This window comes from Podarcis tiliguerta (assembly GCF_965153285.1).
Source record: "Podarcis tiliguerta genome assembly, chromosome: 8".
In the NCBI taxonomy this organism is placed as follows: domain Eukaryota; kingdom Metazoa; phylum Chordata; class Lepidosauria; order Squamata; family Lacertidae; genus Podarcis; species Podarcis tiliguerta.
In genome coordinates, this window is record NC_139541.1 from 47,261,291 (window position 1) to 47,276,514 (window position 15,224).

Consider the following 15,224-nt stretch of genomic DNA (forward strand, 5'->3'; position numbering starts at 1 on the left):
AATTCATGAGTAAGTTGATGGAAATCTAACTTGCTATCAGTTTATCATTATGGGCCAATTAAAAGCCTAAACAACCCTTTTAAATAAATTAAGAGCCAATTCAAAAGCAGGAGGAAACTTATTTCCACATGCAGGACCACACCAGAAATATACAGTGAGGTATGTGGGACTGCTTTTCATTGGACTGCCAATGTCAGAATTCTAGGGCTGTCTTCTAATTAAATAAATTTTAGATGATTCACATTCAAACTCCATCTTAGAAGAAGCATCCTCTCATCTATGATTCTATGTGTGTGTGAGAATGGGTGATTCCTCTTCTAAGACAGTAGAGGGGAGGGGATGATGGATATTAGATGTCATCTACGATCCATTTTTCTCTAGGTACTAAAATAACTCAATATTTTTTAAGGCTTTGGTAGGAGTGCCCCCAAATTAAGAGATTTTGGGATAAAATTGGATCGGAAATATCAAAGAAGAAAAGGATTTATTGAACTTGTGGCATAACTTCGACTACCTATCTATATTTAAATTGCTAATAAATAAAAGTGCTATTAATTTCTCTAACTACAGCCCCATATGTGTTGCCCCCAAATGAAAACACTTACAAGGACTACATAAGGACCTAGGGTACAAAAATATCTGGAAATTGGCTATAGACGAAATATCTGTGTTGATCAAAGCTTACTTATGCGGTGGGTAGATGCCTGCAATGGTAATATGTACCAGAAAGAACATGAATCATCAGTTCCTAGCATTGGCTAGTCTGGCTGGGAGCTGCTCTCCAGCACAGCTCCTTCACCTGCTATCTGATATTATTTTTTACTAGCTGTGACAGGGATTGAATTTGGGACCCTGTTGCATGTAAAAGCATGTGCTCTACCACCAAGTCGCAGTTCCTCCTTCTGATGAACTTGACTCTGAAAGCTTTTGCCATGAGCAATTTGTTGATCCTTATGGTGCAAGGAGACTTTTGTTTTGTTTTAACAGCAACAGACTAGGACAGCTGTTTTTCCAAAAGTTGTAAATAAATTTGCTCTCAAATTCTGCGCAGCTCCACAGAAAATCGAAATCAGCTGTCTGATCCCTGTCAAATAAATACCAGATTTCCTATCATATTCGATTTGGAAATCTTACCATACTCTGTCATTATTTGTTTGCCACACATCTTACTACTCTGAGGCATCCGATACCACAATGTCCCCTCTGCTTAAGCTGACATGTTGCAGTGAGCAATGTTCAGACTATTTGTTCCGCCCAAGTCTTCATGAAATAAATATTGGTGTCATTAAAATAGCCCTGCCATTGCACCATCCCTTTCCCTGAAAAAACCCTCAAGAAGAGCACATACAGTTTCTCCTGAGCCCAGCGTCTGAGGGCAGAATGGTGGTGGGCATTCTGAAAAGCTGCATGCGAAAGCTTCCAAGTTAGCCATCTTGAAAACAAACACAGCTCTGTCTCTTTAAATCTCCCTCCCCGTGATCACAAACATGTGTGTTTTTTTATAAAGCCCTGGAAACTCTGCTGAGCCCTGGGGATGATGCCAACCAGAAACCCGGGTACCTTGGGACGAGAACTCTACTAGGCCCGAGGTACAACATGCTGTTTGTAACAATTATAATAATACACCTGTACTACCATTGTCAGCCTGGAGTAGCCACATGGGGTCTCATTAGTATTGTATTAGGACTACATGGGGGAAAAGATAATGGCCCATAATGAAAAATGCCAAATTTTCTATATAATAAAAATGAACTTGATTAATGAAAATCACTTTCAGGCAAAGGGTTACAGCGTTGTTAGAAATAAAAAATGATGTATTAATCCAACACTCTTACAGATGGTCCCAACCTCCTGACAACTGTTATTCATTTGAGATGCTATTAGCATGCATAATTATGCTAATTAAGTTGTAATTAAGCACCAATTCTTCAGAGGGCTTTTTCTTCTCCTTCCCTCTCTCAGTCTACCGTTTAATACAACTCGGCGCTCTCAAAGCATGCTGAAAGCTTCAGACTTTGTGGTAATGCAAAAAAAGAAGGGATTCCTATCTTTGTAGCCAAAGAAGATGATTGACCCTCTAATCTCTGTTGAACAGCCCTATCCTATGTGTGGTTACTGGGAGGGAGGGAGCACTCCCTTTTCACACTTCTTTACCCATCATTACCTCCCATTGTGAGGTTCGTCATCAACGCTCTCAAAATAAATATTTTTACACATGATGAATACTGCAAGTTTTACGTGCACATCTCTTTGTATATGTGTCAACACTGGTACCACACATGCTTTTTTAAAACAACAATCCTGTCGTGTCATGCGTTGCAAGGCTGAAATGCTGTTTGCTTGTTTTTGCATTTTAATGGGCACCATACCCACCTCACTTTCACAGATGTAAAGAGTCAAGAACTGTTTTGAACTGCACTGACTAATCTAAGGGATTGCAAATTGATAAGGATGTTGGAGAATTATGATAGGAACGGAAATGGAAATAGGAAGTGTCTTCTTATTCAACCCATGTCAGGAAGGGAAATCAATCCAGAAAATATGATTGGCATTTGCTGTTGTTACTTTCACTCCATCTCACAATATGGGGTACTCCTGACCTGGCAACCCTGGTTCCACCCTACCCAGTGAGCTGCTTCAGTTAGGGCCTAAATACTTAAAAGCACGCCGCTCCCTGTATGTTGCTGTCCAGGAGTTGTGATCTGCGGGGGAGGCCCCCTGAATGTCCTTCTGCTGGGTTTCATAAATTGGGTGGGCCTTCTCAGCAGTGGCACCTCAGAATTGGAATTTCCCCTGGAATATGACTGGCGCTTTCCTTGCTTGGCTAAAACATCCCCACAAACTATAGGAACTTGGCATTGAGGAATCACTGACACTCAGCTGAAAGACTCGGGTATATGGGTGTAATCTTCTGTTTTTGTTGTGTTATACATATGTATTTTATCTTATTGTTACCCACCCTGAGTATCTTTAGGGTAATGGCGGTATCTAAATGTTTTAAACAAAGAAACTAAATTTTTAAATACAGTGGTACCTCGGGTTAAGTACTTAATTCATTCCGGAGGTCCGTTTTTAACCTGAAACTGTTCTTAACCTGAAGCACCACTTTAGCTAATGGGCCTCCCGCTGCCACCGCACCGCCGGAGCACAATTTCTGTTCTCATCCTTAAGCAAAGTTCTTAACCCAAGGTCCTATTTCTGGGTTAGCGGAGTCTGTAACCTGAAGCATATGTAACCTGAAGCGTATGTAACCCGAGGTACCTCTGTAAAGAAACTAAACAACCCCACTCCTCCCTCAACAACTGAGGCTGAACTTTTCGCCATTTTGATTTTGATCCAGCATGAAACACACACACACACACACACTCACGCACGTACACACACACACACACACACACACACACTCTTTTAGATCACAATAGCTGAGAAAGCATTAGTCTCTCTCTCTCTCCATCCCCTCCTGTAACTCCGCAAGGGTGCATTCAGAAAGCTATGATTATTAGAATTTCCACCTACGCATTATCCCCCTGTAAAGCCCAGTTTTGAGGTTCTCAGCTGGGCAAGGGTCCAGCCTCATGGAGCCAAGAGGGATTTCATTTCTAACTGATTCAGCTGATTGTGCATAGAGCTGAAATGGCAAACATCTTAGGAAGAAAAAAAAAGAAGCGAAGTTCCCGATATAAAATTAAACTCTGTACTCTACGTGCAAGCTGACACTGTAAATAGCCAGCCTTGGAGAGTTTCCTGGGATCCAAACATTTGGCTTCAATTGCCCCGCAAGCTCTCTGGATGCCCAAAGACTTGCCTTTTTATTTGAGAGAGTTTTATTGCCACCCCCCAACACATAAAACACATGACCAATAAAACCAGCATCAAGTTCAGCTCTAAGACGTGGAGGGGGAAGGAGGCAGGGAAAGAAAGAGAAACAAGGCACACAAGCACATATAACAGTTTGATTTAAATGTCCTGCAGAATATTCCATATGTGGACACAACTGGAATCTGTTAAAAGATAGCCAGAAGTACAAAGTTCTCTCGCTCAGCTGACAACTTGGCTCTTCTCTCCTTTGTTTGTACCTGGTGGCTCTTTTCTATTGACTGCTGCAATTCTGAGACAGAACATTAGCATCTCAATTTATTTCAGCATTCCAACGTGATACAAGTGAGTTGTCTCAAGTTTCCCTGAGAAACGAAAAATGAAACAAAAGCAAAAAAAACAGCTCAATCAAACATTGAAGCCAATGGGTATCAAAAAATATATAAGCAAGTCTTGTTGATATTTCTGCAAACTCCATGTTATTTATTTATATCTCTCTTTTATAAGAGACGCGCAGGTCAGTTCTGTATCCAGGGCAGCTGTCTACCAGCTCCATCTGGTATGCAGGCTGAGACCCTACTTGCCCACGGACTGTCTCGCCAGAGTGGTGCATACTCTAGTTATCTCCTGCTTGGACTACTGCAATGCGCTCTATGTGGGGCTACCTTTGAAGGTGACTCGGAAACTGCCTTTAATTCAGAATGCGGTAGCTAGACGGGTGACTGGAAGTGGCCGCCAAGTCCATATAACACCGGTCCTGAAATATCTTTATTGGCTCCCAGTAAGTTTCCGAGCACAATTCAAAGTGTTGGTGCTGACCTTTAAAGCCCTAAACGGCCTTGACCCAGTATATCTGAAGGAGCGTCTCCTCCCCCATGGTTCTACCTGGACACTGAGGTCCAGCGCCAAGGGCCTTCTGGCAGTTCCCTCACTGCGAGAAGTGAGGTTACAGGGAACCAGGCAGAGGGCCTTCTCGGTTGTGGTACCCGCCCTATGGAATGCCCTCCCATCAGATGTCAAAGACATTCAGAAGACATCTGAAGGCTGCCCTATTTAGGGAAGTTTTAAATGTGTGACATTTTAATGTATTTTTAATCTTTGTTGGAAGCTGTCCAGAGTGACTGGGGAAGCCTAGCCAGATGGGCAGAGTACAAATAAATTACTATTATTATTATTATTATTATTATTATTATTGAAGTATTACTATATTCTACTCATTCTACTCATGAACATAGGAAGCTGCCTTATACTATTAGTCCATCTATCTTAATCCCATCATATCTGGATAGGGCTGGAAAAGGCTCCTACGTAAAACCCTGTTAGTCAGTATAGACAGGAGTCGGCAACCGGCAGCCCATGGGCCACAAGCGGCCCACAGGGGTCGTTTAAATGGCCCACAAGCCACCCCCGAACCAAGCCACCTGCTTGGCGAATCCCCACGCACGGCTCTAAACCAGTACTGCGCAGAGTGGGAACCGCATCTGTGCAGCCCACGGAGCAATCTCTGCAGGAGTGAACTGGCCCAGGCAAGGTAAACCTTGCCGACACCTGGTGTGGACCAGGGGTTGTCAACCTGGTCCCTATCGCCCACTAGTGGGCGTTTCAAGATTCTATGTGGGCGGTAGGGGGTTCTACAACGCAAGCTAAATCCTCCTTCCGTCAAGCACTGGTGGGCAGTAAGGAAATTTTACCATCAAGAAAGATGCATTAGTGGGCGGTAGGTGTAAAAAGGTTGACTACCCCTGGTGTAGACAATACTGAGCTAAATGGACCAGTGGTCTGATTCTGTATATAACAGATTCCTGTGTTCCATGAATTATTGAGAAGGCCTAGTTTTTCACTTGGCATTAAAAGGATGGTATTAGGTGAACTTACACACACACACACACACACACACACACACATCTATACATACAAGAAGGCTGGAAGATCGTTACTTTCCTCTCCTCTCCTTCCCATCAAACTTGATGGGCCTTTTGCAAGTCTCCAATAAGACTCATAATTGTTAAGTGAATTTGGTACCTTCTAGTTGTACAATAGGGAGTCAGGGTGTGAAGACTAGTCCTGTACATGTTGATTCCAAAGTAAGTTTTCAAGCATTCCATAGCACAGAAATTTGATATGATGGCAGTAGATCAGTGTGTTGGAATTACGGTATATCATTGCAAAAAGTGGAGGGAAAAGCTTTAAATCAGAGCATGGATACAAAGGGGGGAGGCTCAACTTTCCCCACACCTGTGGCTGTGAACTCCTCCTCACAACCCTAAACTATTTGCCATTCTTCTCTTGGTGGTCATAATTATAAGTGACCAAATGGCAAAGAAGCTGTTTGGGAAAGGATTGCAGGGGAAGGGTTCAGCTACCCTCTCCCACCTACCAATGCTACACTTAAAATCGGGAATGGTGAATCTCAACCCCAGTGCTGAATGTGGCCTCTCTATCTGGCCCTTTGAGCTCTCTTCAGAGCACACCCCTTACTGGAACTGCTCTGTACCCTGAGAGGATACCTAGCTGAAATGTGTCCTTTGAGAGTGCCTCTTACTTGCCTTTATGAGAGAGAGAGAGAGAGAGAGAGAGAGGAGAGAGATGTTAGTGTGTGTAGAAACTAACCTGCCACAAACAAGGGGAAACTTGCATTTGTTGTTCCACCTACTTTTTGCTTCTTACCCTTTACGCCACAGGCAGATGGCCTCTTAATTTCAATGGGTCTGCTCTGTGTAGGACTTAGATGAATACAACCCACTGCTCTCCCCTCCTGTCTCCCCCCCCAAAAAAATGCATATTTAGTCAAGACTCAGCAAGTCATTTGTCTGCCATATTCTTAACCAAATGAAGTGTCATAAACTAACTCATGTACACTCATTGCAATAATCAAGGGGGGGGGTACTCAAAGCATGGGTAATGCATGCCCTTTGACCCTTCCTCTTGACTGTAGCTTAACCCACCAGTAAAGACAGGGAAGGGAATTCACCCAATGGAAGAAGTGAATGGGACGCAAGAAAAGAATGGAATATGGGCAGTCAGGGGAGAAGAGGCCATCAAATGAGGTCAGCAGGCATTCCTAAGCAACTAACAATTCCATTACACCATTGGCTGTAGAAGGAGCTGCCACCCCACCATGACCCAAAATCAACAGATGTGTCATGTTTAAGATTGTCTTGGCACTAAGTTTGCTTCTTGCCTATTTGAAGAAAACCTTGCAGCCAAAGTTTGCTCAGGGTGTGTGCTGAGTTTTGGTTAATGCATAAGCCAACAACATTAACTCTTGATGTTTGGTGGATTTACACCCATAAATGGGCATAATTAGCATTGCCTCTTTTGCTGTGAGGATGAAATAATCATTAAGATTTGTTACATCATTCAAGGATGGTAAAGACCCTAAGACTGCAATCCTATGTAAGTCACCACAGGAGTAAGTCCTATGGAAATCTATTTTTAAATGAACTTTCCAAGCATTGTTAGAAACACATATTTTGAGAAAGGGAACAGCAAATCTTCATGCAGGTGGTGGTGGTGTTTTGTTTTGTTTTTGAAATGGCAGGTTACTGCTGAAATGGGATGGACCTGAGTCGTGGGCGAACACATATGAAGATTACACTGACTGGAAATATACTGATGTGCCCCGCCCTGTGGTGAACTCTCCTTCACTGGAGGTTTTTAAACCGGGATTGGATAGCTAAATGTCAGGGATTCCTTAGCGGTGATTCCTGCCTTGCAGGAGGCTGAACTAGATGATCCTTGGGGTCCCTTCCAACTCTATAATCCTGTGATTACATCTGTAAAAGAAGCATAAATTGGAACCAAGCATCCAGGCAACAACCGAGAGAGATTTATAGGCATTCCTATTAAATGATCTTGAAGCTCAAAGCTATGACTCTTTATCTCTGTAGTTTTTCCTCAGCTTTTCCTGGGGAGTGGTCAATGTTGTGTCTTCATTTCTGAAGTGCAGAAAAAAAAATTTTTTTGCTTCTAAAGACTTTTCTGGACTAGAATTTGCATCTGCTTTCAGTTTACTGCTCTCACTGCTGTAATGTTTAAAGAAAAGCCATTTAAATGTCAGTCCCACTCGCTATTCCTTTAGCAGGGACAAAACACACCATCCATGACATCAGTTAATCATCTCAAACTATCAGCCTGTGCAGATAGTTGCGTCAACAACAAGCCCCTAAGATGCAAATAGCTCACATAACAATGACATGATAATTATTTCACAGACAGATGTCCTGGACACTGAAGCTGAGTAAGAGTTCGTAGGAACAAATCTTTCAAGGCTATCCCTGACTAGAGCCAATGTTGACAATCAAAATGTTATTTATTTATTTAGTTATTAAAACATTTATATACAGTGGTACCTCGGGTTAAGAACTTAATTCGTTCCGGAGGTCCGTTCTAAACTTGAAACTGTTCTTAACCTGAGGTACCACTTTAGTTAATGGGGCCTTCTGCTGCCGTCACGTGATTTCTTTTCTCATCCTGAAGCAAAGTTCTTAACCCAAGGTACTATTTCTGGGTTAGCGGAGTCTGTAACCTCAAGCATCTGTAACCTGAGGTACCACTGTATACCATTTTTCATTTAAAAACACAGTAAGTTGGTTTACAGCACAAAATAAATACAATAGAACAGTGAAAAATATGAAATGGCTTTGAGATGCTTCATGTTAGCAGAGTTACTTAAAGAATGCAGAGTGCTGAGAGAAAAGTCTTGATAACATTCTGCTCAGCAAAGTGAACAAAAACAGTGTATAATCTGAGAAAGGAGCAAATAGGTTTTGTCTTTCTTAGGACAGGCTTTCAACATAGCAGGGATACAGTCAACCAAACATACACAGGAAAAATTTCCCTCAGAACTACTCAGCCAATCAGACCATATGCTACCTCAGCAGAGATAATGCCACTCTGCCTGGTTGCTAAGCAACATTCCCAACCATCCTCCTTTTGGATAGTGGACCTTATCAATAACAGAATTGACCTTTAAGTTACAAACTGAATGATCCTGGCTGTCCTCTAGGAATTGATTCATAAATGAAAATAAGAATAAAATACTTCAAAAAAAACCAAACTCCAAAATACCACAAATATCAAGAATTGTCTGTAGAGGTAGTACTAAAAATCATTGCTCAGGAATGCCTTCACAATTAGGTATGTTTTAACCGCACAGTGAAAAACCATTGCCAGAGTGCTTACCTTAACGCTAGAAACATTAGGGGGTTCAGTGCTTAGTCAAAGTCAAGGATTGCTTAATATCAAGCATAACAATCTGCCATCTAGCCACCCCAGGTCTACAGAAATGAAAAAGGGCCTGACTCTGAAGTAGCCAGTTCCAATGATCTCCCAAGAACATAAAGTGAAGTTGTACCCATTTATTACAAAAGTGGAGCCATACCTCTGGGTTGAATCTCTCTCCAAGTCTTTCACTTAAACTTGATTGAAAATAAGTTCTTCCTATTTATTTAATGGTCCCTTTTATTCTGCTTTTACAATAGGTGGCCATAAAAGTTGAAATTTACAGAACACTTAAGGCTGTTGTGTAATCATAAACTCATTTTTCAACCTGAAGCTTTGCTTCATTCGTTTACTAACCAAAAAAAGGGGTTGCTGATGTGTTGCTGAGATCTGGTATCCACCACATGTTGTAGTAATGATCACTCTTTAAATATACCCTATAAATCACACACTGGAAGAGTGTGTTTGAGAAGGCTGATGTGACACGGGTCAAAGGGCAGAGGCAAAAGGGTGTTATGTTTATAGTCCTTTGGAGGGGAACTGGTTAATTAAAAGATGGCCTTCATTACACCTTCCAATGGAGCACTTAGAGGAACTTTTCTGACTGCGACTATCCTGCCAAAATCTAATTAGAGATTCATTGCATCTTATAAATCAATGTTATTGTGTGTCAGGCAGATACAATGCATCAAGCCTAAGTGGAATTTTAACTGTCCAAATCCGTTTGTCTAAACATCATAAAACCTGAAACAAATCAAAGAGCCAGTTATGCTAATAAAAGAGACACATATTTATTATGAAATACTGTGCAGTGTGTGTGTGTGTGTGTGTGTGTGTGTGCATGCTTGCTTAATGATACAGGAACGGAGCCAGATCTATCACAGTAGCAAAATCCCACCTTCTGGGCAACAGTAATAGCCCTGGCTAAGCTTTCATCATGCGTAACTAGCTGAGTGCAAAGACTGGAGCCCCAGATGGAGACACACATCCCTGTGGACATCAAAAAGTGCTTCTCTGCAGTTCAATAGCTCTGGGAGAGCATTGCAATATGGATGCAGGTGTGCATCCTTCACCAGCTGCATGCACTTGGGTCCTCTGTACAGGTTTCCTGTGCTTGGAAGGGGAGATGGTTGCTTGGCCCACACACTTGTGTCTGCGTAACCAAATGGGATATTGCACAGGTAGTAACAACACAGAGACAGAGACATTTGTTGCTGTTGGCATCCATCTGTCTTGAGAGACAATGAAGTGTGCCTCCAGGTGTGGAACCACTGTGTTCGCAGCACCGAAGTGACCTCCCCAGGGGGCAAGCCTGGGCAGTGTCTTGGGCCACCCAGACGACAAGATCCCCTCTTGGCTTAAGTGATGTGGCTGAAAGGAAAGGAAAGCAATATGTCTGGCGCCAGCTTGGCTGCAGAAGTTGCCGGAAGGAGGTGTGAAAGGCGCCATTGAACCGCCGTAGGGACACCACTCTGGATTTGTGTAGGGTTTAGTCCTTAGCCTTTTCTTCTCCCAAAGATATCCTGCTAGGCAGCAGAGCTTTAGAATAAGAGTTTTGCTTCTCCTAGATGGACTATATTCCCCAGTTGATGAGCCCCTTCTGCCCCTCACTTCACAGCATGTGCAGAAATTGCCTTCTTGACCATTAAACCCACTCTTGGTCTCATCCAATCAGCTAGTGCCTGTCTTCTCCTGCAGGGGAAGTCCCCCATTAACAGAGGATTTGAGACTCATCGGCTACCCTCACCTGGTTTAGCCGGCCAGTCGAAGCTCTTCCCAAGGTGTGGCCACTGTTGCATGCTGACAGCTTCTAGGAGCCACAAGTAAGAGCTGAGTGCAGAATGGGGACCAAAGGTGGACAAACTGCCCCAGAAGGAGCACGGCGTGTTCCTCACCAGAGTTACGATCCCTCCCTAACACCCCATACACCCCACAGAGAGATGCTATATGAGACCTTACTGATGTGACTGCAATAACCATGTTAAGTTTTTAAAACTTAAATAGCTAACCTTATCCATCCACACTGTGGTCCCAATTAGACGTGACTGTCCGCCTCCTTGGAGCTGTTCTTGACATTTGACACCAGAGGTGTATGTTTTGGGGACCAACCTCATTCTTGTAACTGTGGTTTTGTTTTAGAGTGTTTAAATATTGTTTTAATATGTTTTAATATGTTTAAGGGACTCGTGTGGTGCTGTGGTCTAAACCACTGAGCCTCTTGGGCATGCCAATCAGAAGGTTGGCGGTTCAAATCCCCGCGACAGGGTGAGCTCCCGTTGCTCTGTCCCAGCTCCTGCCAACCTAGCAGTTCGAAAGCAAGTCAAAAGTGCAAGTAGATAAATAGGTACCACTCCAGCGGGAAGGTAAACGGCATTTCCGTGTGCTGCTCTGGTTTTGGTGTTCCGTTGCGCCAGAAGCGGCTCAGTCATGCTGGCTACATGACCAGGAAAAACTGTCTGCGGACCAACGCCAGCTCCCTCGGCCTGTAAAGCGACATGAACACCGCAACCCTAGAGTCATCTGCGACTGGACTTAACTGTCAGGGATCCTTTACCTTTACCTTTAATATTGTACTTTGGTCTCCTGTCTCCTGATTTGTCCTCTGGTTCTGACTTGCTTTTTGGTCATGATTTTTGGCTGATTCCTCAGCCCTGCCTTATTGTTTGCCCTTTGCTCCTCACTTCTCAATTGCCCCAGAGCTCCTGGTCCCCAGCTCCTGGCTCACCATCTACTCAACACCATAGTTTTCTATGTGTAGGAAACATTTTTGCATGAAGGAACATCCCATCCTGTGAGTCCTCAGTGGCAATCTGAAGTGGAACAGCCCTGACAGTGCCTTAAAGGTAAAGGGACCCCTGACTATTAGGTCCAGTCGTGACCAACTCTGGGGTTGCGGCACTCATCTCGCTTTATTAGCCAAGGGAGCCGGCATACTGCTTCCGAGTCATGTGGCCAGCATGACTAAGCCGCTTCTGGCGAACCAGAGCAGCGCACCGAAACGCTGTTTACCTTCCCACCGGAGCGGTACCTATTTATCTACTTGCACTTTGATGTGCTTTCGAACTGCTAGGTTGGCAGGAGCAGAGCCCGAACAACAGCAGCTCACTCCATCGGTGGGATTCGAACCGCCGACCTTCTGACTGGCAAGTCCTAGGCTCTGTGGTTTAACCCACAGCACCACCCGTGTCCCTTATTGACAGTGCCTTACGTCATTTAAAATTAAGCCTACTTCCCTGTATAGTGCTAAAATCCCTGCTTGACTTTCCTGAGCAGTATCCAACACAAGTCCTTTGTAAGTTTTGTCTATTAGCTTCTATGAGTTTACTAGAATTGGATACAACCCCCTGAGTTCTTTTTAAAGCCACTATCCTTGAGGAAACTGCACAAGAATCTTCAGTCTATCTGACAAATCCATATGGACTGGCAACATTTAAAAAAAAAAAAATTATTGAAAGAAAAAAAAATCCCTGGAAAGTCTCTAAGCTATCATATTTTGCATTAGTTATCCTAGTCCACTTCCCCCACTTTGTAATAACTGGTTATCAAAATGGAAAGTGTAGAACACATTGCATAACAGAGTTCACTGATGGGTCAGCTGATTGCCTGTTTTCTTCCTGCATTTCAAGGAAACCATTAACTGATTTATTGCTGAGGCTTATATCACAATTTCTAAGAAAACATTGTTTGCGGTATGATATGTAAAAAGGAAAAAAAAAGCCGAGATGTTTCCAAGCGTCTAAGCTGTAAGATGAGATCAACACCACTTTCATACGACTGCACTTCTCAGTCCACAGGGAGCTCTGTAGGGAGCTTATAGATTTAACCTGTAAAACAATTAGATCTACGCCAGCCCTCCACATGTTATCACTAGCCAGCGGGGTGCAAAACCTCTTTATCAGTTGCTATAGAGCAAAACCTCTTTATCAGTTATTGTAGAGAACAGGTTGTTACACAGTCATCCCCATCTCTGATCTGCCCAGCACAGAGAAGCACCTTGAGATATGAGTGACTGGATTCTGAGAAAAACAGACAAATAAGTAGCTAAGTCAAGTAGGGTTAAATAGTGTTGTGCTCTGCAAACATGGCACAAAGGCTGGCAACATTAACCATGCTTTGGGGAAATCCCTTGCAGATAATTGCATTGCTGGGAGACAGCCAGAGAGGCAGTTTTAGGGCAATGTACTGGTTCCCCCACACTGGGCACTGAATGAAGAGGGAGCCCAGTAAGCACATGCCTGGCTATGGGAAGGCGGCGTGGGGGCTCTGATGGGGTCCTAGATTCCTCCCTCCTCCTCCCCCAAGCCAGGTAAGTGCTAACTAGGCTTTGGGAAGGAGACAGGAGGACTCAAGGACCCTGTCAGAGCCTCACACCTCTTTCCCAAAGCCCATTGCCTCACTTACCAGGCTCAGCACTCAGTGCATCTATGTCACAGCCCTAAATCCACCCTGCTACACCACTCCCATGCTGCCAGCCAGAGATTTGGATTAGAGTCTGAATGAGTTTAATACTCACCCTTTAGATTGTGCCACCACAGGCATGTCTTCGGTGTTCACCAGAAAAAGTGGCAGAGCATGAGTGAAATGTGCTTCTTTCAGGTCTCATGCTCTACAGACATAAATATGGGCAGAATGGGCAAGTTCAGATTACTAAGGAGGAGATATTAAAATATATAAAGATTCCTGCTAGATCAGGCCAAAGACCCATTTAGTCTAGCATCCATTGGCCAACCAGATACCTCAATGGGCAGCGTACATTTCATGCCTTGCTTTGCACTTAGAAATAGTAATGGAAAACTCACCCCGTTGTAAAGTTGCTTTTCCCAAGGTAATTCAACTGGGCTGCTGTCTTTCTAGGAGTTAACTGACACTGGGACATTAATATGGATACTACTTTTTTTTTCTTCCTAGGAAAATGCTCAACTACCCATAACTCAAGACACGTATTTATTGACCTGGACTGCCAGTAGCCTGAGAGAAAATTCATGTCATATTTGCACTGAGACATTCAGCTGAATTTGATGGGAAACCTGGTTGGACAAGGTTCTCCATCTCAATCCCATATAATGCTTTTTAAAAGAAAAAGGAAAAAGAAAGAAAGACTCCTCACTTCCACAGCATTTGCCCAAAACAATCAAGAAGAATCCCACCCCCCCACCCCCACCCCCATTTTTGGTTTACAAAATGAGTACTTATTGTGCTAGAAAAGTGTTTCAGAAGGAGCGCCTTCATTCTTATGCAACAAGAAGTCATGAATTCTGCATGAGGCTGCATGCACACCTTGTCAGAAATTATATCTGCTTCAGCTAGAGGGACAATGATACATATGTTCGTACGAACACATAATATGTTTTATTTAAAGTATGCCATAAATATTTTTTTTGCCCTCTAGCAGAGTTTAGAATGAACAGGCGCTGTATGGTATCATGACAACAATGTTCAGATAACAGAAAGGGAAGAAATCTATTCGAAATTGTCTAACTTTATCTGTGCGTGTGTATGTGGGGGGAATACTCCAAATCTTTACTGATAAAATTGGCACTTGCAGGAGACTTACTGCAGTAAAACATATGCATTCTGCCCATCACGCAGAATTACACTAACATGCTGATTCAATATAGTGGTCTTCACGGAGGAGGCATTGCTTCTTGATGGCTCTCTCCATTCTGAGGCTTGGGGACAGATTCTTACCCAATCCTAGCATGACAATAGGAGAGGAAATTCAAGCATCCCTTAGGGATACGGGGAGAAATTTGATTCTGTTCACATTTAAGGGCAAGCCTGCCTAAACTGCGCTTTCCAACACAGTGTGAAATCCAAAACACAGCCATCCTTCAAAATTTGCACTGCTCCAAATTTTGTAACACAGTTCTCAAAGGATAGTTGTGTTTCAGTTTTGGTTTATGTCCTGTTTTGGAAAGTGCAAATTAGAGTAAGCTCGTGTTTCTTTATATACATACATTTCTTTACATTATTTATCGGGATGTGGGTGGCGCTGTGGGTAAAGGGCTCAGCGCCTAGGGCTTGCCGATCGAAAGGTCGGTGGTTCGAATCCCCGCGGCGGGGTGCGCTCCCGTTGTTCGGTCCCAGCGCCTGCCAACCTAGCAGTTCGAAAGCACTCCCGGGTGCAAGTAGATAAATAGGGACCGCTTACTAGCGGGAAGGTAAACGGCGTTTCCGTGTGCGGC

The 15,224-nt window shown here is 43.4% G+C and overlaps 1 long non-coding RNA gene across 1 annotated transcript in view; it reads right to left on the bottom strand.

The window, feature by feature from the left end:
• Positions 1-15,224, bottom strand: part of LOC310683113 — a 63,200-nt gene that overhangs the window by 32,260 nt on the left and 15,716 nt on the right. The gene's annotated exons all lie outside the window — the stretch shown is intronic.